Genomic DNA, 9,598 nt, shown 5'->3' on the forward strand with positions numbered 1-9,598 from the left:
CTGCTCGGTTCCGGTCGGCATGTACCGGAGGCTCAAAATGCTGCTGCAGAGCCCCCTTCAAAAGTCCATAAGTCCTTTTTATGTCCTGCGGTAAATTGCTGCAGAGATTTCTGGCCGATCCCCTCAGCGAAAGGATAAGATAGAAGAAGTCCACTCACCCGCCTTCCCTTCAAAAGATTCTGGCAGAAAAACCGGGCGCCGATCCGGTGCTGGTGTCGGAGTCGACGAGGACGCCGACGCCTGCAGACTGTCACTCCTGCCGTGTTGTGGCTCGTCCATCGCCGTTAGCTAGGTTCCCTGAAGACACACGTGGCTAGTTAGCTCCCCCGCACTAGCCAGCGACCTTGGTAGTCAACGTGAAGATCCCAAACGAAACCGCTGCCACCAATTTGTAACGTGCCGTAAGGACACTAAAACTCTCACGTAGTTTGTTGACTAGCAAAAAGAGTCTTCAGGCAAAACTATACTTAAAGCCCAGTTTTATTAGGCAATTTCTCCAACATCAAACTCCAAGTTCAACCAGACGTTTTCCCAGCTTCCCCACGACTCCCCTTAAAGGAGCCTTGCTCTCTCAAAATCATCTTGGTTCCACCCACATCACATCATGATATGCTGCCCTAGTAATGTGATCAGTGACAGCTCACATTACTAATTACTAATATCACCGTTTATGTCGATGCATATGCGCGAGCTCAGTCCACCTGAAATCCTCTGTTCTGTCGGGGGGGAGAGACACAGACGAGCATGCGGGTTTCATCACGCCGAGGGCTTATCGCCGACCTTCCCGAAGTTTCCCGGGCCCACGGTTCCGGCCGGCGCCGCTAGCCGGGCGCCGATTCGTTCCCGACGATCCGGCCGAGATTTCGGCCGGGGTCCCGACGACGACGCGCCCCCGGTGTCCGGCGAACGGCGTTTTCGGCACCGACGGGTAACAGAGCGCCCGGCGCTCGGATCGGCAGGATCGATGCGGGCCGTGGGCGCGGTGGAGACGACAGCGGTGGAGAGAGAGACGGGACGCGCTGGAACGATCGGTATGGACGTATGGACTATTATTCTGTATTAGCGGTCTACAGCCAGGGGTTAAAGTGGGCCGGAACGATCCGGAACGGCGTTCCGGCACCTTCGATTAATAAGTAAATAAATCTGATTGGCAGTTTCATACATAATAACGACAAGCGACTTCACAGGGCTGCCGACTCTCACCATTGACCGAGAGAGTGAGTTGCTATGGTTACGGGGACGCTCTGTATCTGTCCTCTGAAACTCATGATTCACAATAATAGGTTTTTTAGGTTAGTATGCCTATGCAAGATCATGAATGTAAGCACCTCGATGCTGAAATCTAGTAATATAACATAATCTTTACATTTTTGGTTAACAATATACAGGGTTGCTGTTTCTTGACTTAATCCAAGAGGTTAGGTGGTGTAGAAATGCAGGAAATTTGTTTTAAATTACTTTTTTTTCTGACCCCCCCCCCCCTCCGAAACAGGGTTCCCCCACCTGCCAAATCCCACTTTAACCCCTGTCAACAGCGGAGTTACTTACACCATTGTGGCACACTCATACACGCACTGGCGACTGGTCATTGGTTGGCGACAGGTGGGCATAGATGGGCATAGCCCCACCTGTTGTCACCAGAAAGAACTGCAAACAAATTATGTTATTATTAATTCTCAAAGACTATTATCTGATATAATGTATAATCTATGAATATAGCATCTTCCTAAATTGCATATCATTTGTGTTAGGATTTTAGTTAATGTTTATTGGTCCCTGCCGTGCTGCTTCAGACTGCGTTCTCCCGATTCGTGTCCGCAGTAGGCCTAGGGTGGCGTGAATGGGCTAGCCCCTCTCTCACAATGCAATGTGTATTGTACGTGGGAAAATATGAATACGCATGCTCAGAGTGTTACTGTATTCAATGTAGATCACGCAAATTTGATGACAAGTTTTTGCAGATTTAACTGCTTTTGCCACCTTTTTCTCTGGCGCTCCCAAACGTGTTGCGGCTCTTGCAGAGGCAACACAGAGACGCATCCCAAGGCCACCCGCTGTGCGATGGAACTTTAAAAGTAGAACTGTCAGTGCGGTTTGGGAGAACCGCGCCGCGCTGCTCCAGTGTATGGAGGCCATACGCACACAGCCAGGATGGGATGAGGCCACCATAAGTGAGGCATACGGTCTGTCAAAGAAACTCCGGGACAGAGCCTTTCTGCAGCTGCTGGAATTCTTTTCCTTGCTTATGCCAGAAGTGGATGTTTTATACAACACTCTGCAAAAACGGAGCATCGATGCACCTGGGATTAGCAGTGCGCTCGCCCGTTTCAAGGAGAATGTCCAGAATATGCGGCAGCAAACTGATGAATTAGCCGCCACCGCTCATGATGGAGCAGACGAGCCAGGCCGACGAGTAACCAGCACAGCGCCGGTGATGAAGGAGGCATGCGACACAGTCATCTCTCAGGTGGAACAGAGGTTTTCACAGAGTGACCACCTGATCGCTGCAAAGCTGGTTGACAGCTCGCTCTTCCCACAATTTGTCCTGTCATTCCCTACATCTGAGCTTGACTGTGCTGTGAAACTATGGCCTGTAGGAAACGAGGAGAAGTTGAAGTCTGAGCTGACCACTCTGTACCGCCACACTGAGCTTCATACTGGAAAGACGGCCCTGTCTCTGTTAACGTCCATCCATGAGAACAACTTAGAGGAGGCTTTTGCTGAGACCGTCACTCTGCTGAAAATGATCATAACAACTCCTGTGACAACATCTGAGTCAGAGAGGAACTTTTCCACCTTGAAGAGGATAAAAACGTTCACTCGCAATACCATGGGACAGCCGCGACTCAACGCATTGGCCATGCTGTCCATCGAAAGCCAGCTGATTCAGGAGCTACATGACTTCATCCCCAGAGTCATCGAGAAGTTCGCCCAGAGGAAGAACCGCCGTGCCGCCTTTCTCTTCAAGTGAGCCCTCAGCTTTGGTGAGTGAAAGCATATTTTATCATCCTGCCTTTGTGGTGATGGTCCGTGCATTGGCCATATTGTTGTGCTGGATCGATTTATATAGATGGTGACGAGTGTCAGTGTGTCCATGCTTATCTATTAAGGTTGTTGTCATAATGTTGTTGTCATAGAATGGATCTGTATCCCTAAAAAGTTGCCTGTACGCTTCGTTGTGGCCTTCAGTGGTGTTGAGCTCTTTGCTGTTCGCTTATGGCCCTGTAGACTCATTTGTTCTGAGCTTGGTTGTGTCGGCTTAAATATTGCATTCTTAATTTAGGCTTGTGGCAGTGGTAATGTAACTTGTGTAATTGCTCTGTCTTCTGCGGCATTCCGTCTGCGAAAATATACACTTGACCAATGAAATCTTTTGCTTTCTATGATGTCACATTTTCAAACGTTGTCCCAGGCTGAAATAAATATGTGTGGCTTTCGATCGCTAAAAGGCTTGGGTACGGGGATGATGGTTAGGCCGTGCGCCTTTACGCCCAGGTGAGGCAGAGGCACACTCTGATCCACGCGGACTAGGAAGGCTAATATAGATATATAGGCACAAATTAAATTATCGCCTGCCAAAGTGAGAGTATGGTGCGCTTCACAGACAACATATGCAAACTGTGATCTATTTTCTCCACAGCTGTAGCCAGAACAGCAACTGGTTTCACCTCAAACACACTGCAAGTCGTTGCTCAGGGTCGATTGGCTCCGCGTCATGTAAAATCCAGTAAATTGCAGAAAATCATGCAGTAAATTCACGAAGACTGAAAGCCTGTCATGTTTTTTTTTTTTTTTTTTTTTTTATATCTTATAGTTCTTTATAGTTTTATCATTTAATTGCTCAGTTCTTTGTGCCGTTTTGCCGCGACACTTTCAGTTATGAATTTGTTTTTCACTGCGTGAGAAAATGGACTTGTCGCGTGAGAGCGTGTGAAAAGTGTCAATTGTGTGAGTCTCACGGTCAGTGCGTGAGAGTTGGCAGCCCTGCGCTTAGCTGTTGTTTCAGAACAATGGACAGCGCTGTTTGTTGACGTGTTAAAAAACACACATCAGTAGCAAGAGAGAGTACTGTAGTTTTCCTGGTATGTAGCCTATCTATTGAAGTAGCTGGTGCCCCACCAATTTTTTACATATAAAAACGCCACTGCATACACGGTCCAGCCATATACTAGGTTTTGACCTAGTCTTGTTAGTTAAGGAAAACTAATTTATTGCTTAAGTGCCTAGGTTAAAGGTGCAAGTGAAAAAAGAACTATGTACAAAAGAAAGTACGGCGGCCTGTTAAGAGTTCGAGTCGGACCCGAGCGCAGGACACAGACAAGAGGATGAGGGTAAAGAAGCGGTTTATTAAACAATGGATGAAATGTAGCGTGAGCGTGGAGCGAGGCAGGCCGGATGTCTGGGGAGGCCGGAGGCAGACGGTGGAACAGGCACAAAGTCAGGCTGGAGGGGGATGATTCTGGACACAGGAGATTCAGGTTAAATGCGAGAAACACACAGGGAGAAAATCAGCAGGTAAGCTAGAACGGCCTCGAGCTATCTACCACGGTAGTGTAGAAAACAATCTGGCGAAGAGCGGACGAGGGACCGGGGTAGATATACCGAGGCCGACGAGACGATCGACAGCAGGTGCGCTGACCGGAGATGAGCCGCTGAGCCGGGAGCCGGGAGGACAGGGAGACCACGCCCACACCGGGACACATACAAAACACGGAGAGAGACAGACAGAGGGAAACACTGGAAACACAAGGGAAGGGAGACACAAGGAAACACTAGGAACAACAAGGAGTACGACCACAGCCGTAACAGTTCCGCTGTTAAAGTTTTGCAGCAGCTTTGAAGTCAAACACATTCTTGACAAGGCTTTAGATACTCAGCTCATATCAGAGATGGGAGAAGAACAGCTGATATACAAATGCTTTTAGGTTAGTGTGTATTTCAAGGACAACAGTTTTGTGCCGAACCCAGACTGAGAACCAAAGTCTTAGTGGAATATTTAAGTTGAACTTAAAATTTTGCAATCGAGTTGCACATTAAGTTTTCACTTTCATTCTTGGTGAAGTGAAAAACTCTAATGGCAGTATCAGTTTGTCTGGCAGTATCTTCTAGGAGTGTAAGAAAATATTGATAAGCTTGTACTGATTCTGTTTCACAATACAAATTTGGACTTTTTATTCCTTTAGAGTTCTATAGTTAAATCCATGCACTATATTGTAGAGTTTATAGAGTAGCAATTAGGAGAGTAACAGTGACTTGTTTCAGTCTTGTCTATCAAAACAACAATATGATGTACTGTCAAATTTTGTAATTGATAAACAGAATCAGAATCAAGTAAACTAGACAAATGGGAAAATAATTCTGCAAACACAGCAAATATAAGGCTAGGACAAAAAAGCTTTTTTAGTTAAGGAAAACTCATTTATTGCCTAGGTTAAAGGTGCACGTGAAAAAAGAACTATGTACAAAAGAAAGTACGGTGGCCATTTTAGGACATCCTCAGCTGCCTTTGTCGTTCGTAGATCTACTTTGTCAAATTTAGGTGGACTTGTGTCGGGTTTAGCTCAAGTCTTTTGTCAGACTTAGATGGACTTGTATCAGGTTTAGATGTACTCTGTCAAACTTACATGGCGCTCGTCTGCAATAGAGGGCAGTCCCGGCGTTACGATCGAGCGCTTCCGATCTGTCATCACACGGTGTGCTACAACTGGACTGAGAGGAACCGGTTTCAAGTAAATAAGGCAGCAGAGAGCTGGAATATGCAAATATGAATCGGATTTATCGGAATCGCTGCACAGTTCATTAAAAATGCTTTTGCATTTACTTGAAACTGGTTCCTTTCAGTCCGGTTGTAGCACACCGTGTGATGAAGGACCGGAAGCGCTTGGTTGTAACGGGACTGCCTTCCATTGCAGACGAGCACCATCTACGTTTGACAAAGTACATCTAAACCTGATACAAGTCCATCTAAGTCTGACAAAACACAGCTAAACCTGACACAAGTCCACCTAAATCTGAGAAGACAGCAAAACCTGACACAAGTCCACCTAAATCTGAGAAGACAGCTAAACCTGACACAAGTCCACCTAAATCTGAGAAGACAGCTAAACCTGACACAAGTCCACCTAAATCTGAGAAGACAGCAAAACCTGACACAAGTCCACCTAAATCTGAGAAGACAGCTAAACCTGATACAAGTCCATCTAAGTCTGACAAAACACAGCTAAACCTGATACAAGTCCACCTAAATCTGAGAAGACAGCTAAACCTGATACAAGTCCATCTAAGTCTGAGAAGACAGCTAAACCTGATACATCCACCTAAATCTGACAAAACACAGCAACACCTGACACAAGTCCACCTAAATCTGAGAAAAGACACCTAAACCTGACACGAATCCACCTAAATCTGACAAAACACAGCAAAACCTGATACAAGTCCACCTAAATGTGACAAAGTAGATCTACGAATGACAAAGGCGGCTGAGGATGTCCTAAAATGGCCACCGTACTCCGGAGCAAACGGTCGGTGGTGGGGCAAACAGCTCCTGACTCCTGTTCCTGCTACAGAGGTGCAGGGTCCCCCTCACCTGCACCACTAGAGGAAAAGAGGACAAAGAAGACGGGGCATTAACTCAATAGTCTCTCACTTCCAAGTTTGCTTGAAGACTCAAACAGGAACAGTTCATTGATTCCTCCTAAGCAGTGAGGGCAAAGTCTTACCTGAGGACATAGAACAGGAGGTAAGCGGTGTCCTCTCTGTCTCTCAGGACCGCGGCCTCGTCCGTCCTCGTCACCCGGGAGTCATCTAGGGTCAGCCGTTCCCCGCCGGGTCCCTCTGTGACGTCACTGATGTAGTGGCCTGTGTGGGACACGGGAAACACAATGCAGATTAAGCTTTATTTGGTGGGTTTGTTTATATGTGTGTGTGTGTGTGTGTGTGTGTGTGTGTGTGTGTGTGTCTCAGATCCATATGGATGTCTGATGTGTGTGACATTAATCACCACAGTCGATGCTCTCCCCCAGGTGAGAGACGATGGCAGAGAGGCGGTAGCTGCTCTGGACACGGTGATCCTGCTGTAAAGAAACATGGTGAGTGATGAGGCGTTCATTTCCTTTTTAATAAGGCTCTTAAACTACTCTATCCATGAGTAACTATCCACTACATTTTCTCTCAACACTTCATTGAAAAATGACTGTTTTCTCTCTCTCTCTTATACATGTATTTTCTTTCTCCATCTCTGCTGTCTGTCCCTATGTCTCTCTCACCACAGGAGCTCCCTGCTGAGATCTGTCTCTGTCTCCTGAGCTCTCCAGCTGATCGACTGATGCTGAGAGACACACCGCAGAATCTTGTTTTACTTGGAAACTTACAAACTCTAGTTGGGTGTTTCTAGTTAGATTAGCACTGAACAGGTTTCAAATTGCACATTTTCTCTTACCTGTGCTTGGGAGGGGTTTTGCCTGGGCTGACACCTTCCAGCCTCCTGGGGAGCTTTGAATGAAAGAGCATCCATTTTGATCAATGTGATATTCAAGACAAATATACTGTGTATAGGAAACTGTTTTCAAACATGACATACGTGTACAGTAATAGGCAGGTGCTCATTCGTGCTAGACTATAGTTTCTTAAATCTATAAGTCATGTATAAGCCAGTTTGACAGACAGTCAAACTGGCTCATTCAAATGAGATTCAACCAGAGAAGTGAGAATAATCAAAATAACTCCATTACATTGTTTAGAGTTGTTTTGGATGGTATAACATGCATTTAATGTACATTAAATCATTTCATGGTGGTATTTCTGGTAGGTGAAATTACTCAGTAAATATATGTATATAGTATGTTTGAGGTCATTATGCAGTTGTTCCAATATGGAGTGTAATGAGTGTAAGTTTACCTCAGTACATCCTGCTGCTCCTCCAACAGGGAGGCCAGAGACAGGACTGGAGGGATGCAGACAGCATCATTCACTCTCCTCAGCTGTTTCCCATCGTAGCAGAAACGCTTCATGTGAAGCACTAGCACTCTATTAAAAGAGAGAGGACCATTAACACATACTATAGAAAGACAGTGTAGTTTACAACATCATGGGCAGGTTCATGTATGGGACTTACCTGGGCAGAGTGAGGAAAGCTCTGGCTGCTGTCGCCTGGTGGCCGAGGCACTGCCGGCAGGTACACTCCAGTTCTGATGCCTAAGGAACAAGACACAGAGTCACTAACATAGGTGTGTGTGTGTGTGTGTGTGTGTGTGTGTGTGTGTGTGTGTGTGTGTGTATGGAGAACTGAACTGATCCGCTGTATACTGACTTTGAAGTAGAGTGCCAGGCTGTCGGCCAGGCAGGAGGAGAGGTCCAGAGAGAGGTTGTTGAGCTCCTCCTCCTGGAAGACTTTGTTACCACAGCTTTAAAAACAAACATGGAGGAGAAAAATACTTGAACTCAGATCACCAGACAGTTCTGTGAACCTCAGTGATAAGTGATGTACTTTGTTGTTTCATGTTTGATTCTGTGATCGTTCAGATAAAACATCATGAATATAGTAAATGCAGTTTGCTGTTGAGTTACCTGGAGCAGGTGCGGACACTCTGCAGCTTGAACTCAAAGTTCAGAGTGGGACAGGTGTAGTCCGGTGTTGTGGACGTCCCCTGCTGTGTCTCGCCCTGCGTTTTCATGCCCATGAGGAAAAGCGTGAGGAACTCATGGGCGTCCTGTAAGAGATCAGGAAGCCATTCAAATATGTTTATCACACAAATACTGCAGTAAAAAAGAAATCATGAACGCTAGACTCATTTTTGTACCTGCTGAAAGTCACCCTCGTACTCCTCGTTGAACACGGCCAAGCTGCTCTTGACCGACCTCAGGAGGGCGCTCTTGCTGTGGAAGGAGCTGTGACCCTGCCTCGCCTTGTACAGCTCTCCAAAGTAGCTGGAGAACAGGAGATTGAGAGCATAAGTATTTATGATTTACTTTTAATATCAAGGTAACAGATCTCTTGCTCTACTGTACCTCTGCAGCTTCAGGCTGGTTTTCTTGGGGCTCCACAGCGCCTCCTGCCCCATGATGTCAGCACAGAAGCTTGGGATGCTGTACAGGGCCTGGAGAGTGGCGTTCAGGAAGCAGGTGTTCCCAATGTTTGGAAACCTGGTAGGAAAAACACATCGATAAAAATAGAATAACTTTCTAATGTGTTCTGTTGCCCGAGGTGCTTTTAATGAACCTTGAAACCATGAAAATTCATGGTTTGTAATGGCAGTGATATGACTGACTTATCTGAACCTCAGATATCCAAACTGTCCAGTCTACCAAATGGGCATAATGAACTAAATAGGCAGTGATGAGAAAATGAACTCTGCCAAGTCTTAGAGATGACCTCAGTCTAAAACTTTTTGCTTTTCCAATATGCTAATACTGTCAAGTGCAATTAGAATAATTACAATTTTCCTGCTTGGATTTCGCTTGCCTTGTACTAATTAAACAGGAATTGAATGAAGAGTCAAGGTAGATCAATTTATTTTTTGTTTCATACCCCAGCTTCTGCCTCTGGCCTCTCTGGGTCCTGCTGGACCTGAAGGAGGATTTGCTGCCCTCTGCCTGCACT

The sequence above is a fragment of the Centroberyx affinis genome, unplaced genomic scaffold, assembly GCF_046629955.1.
Source record: "Centroberyx affinis isolate AG114_WGS23_722 - 3 ecotype Tasmania unplaced genomic scaffold, CSIRO-AGI_Caff_v1 ptg003878l_1, whole genome shotgun sequence".
Classification (NCBI taxonomy): domain Eukaryota; kingdom Metazoa; phylum Chordata; class Actinopteri; order Beryciformes; family Berycidae; genus Centroberyx; species Centroberyx affinis.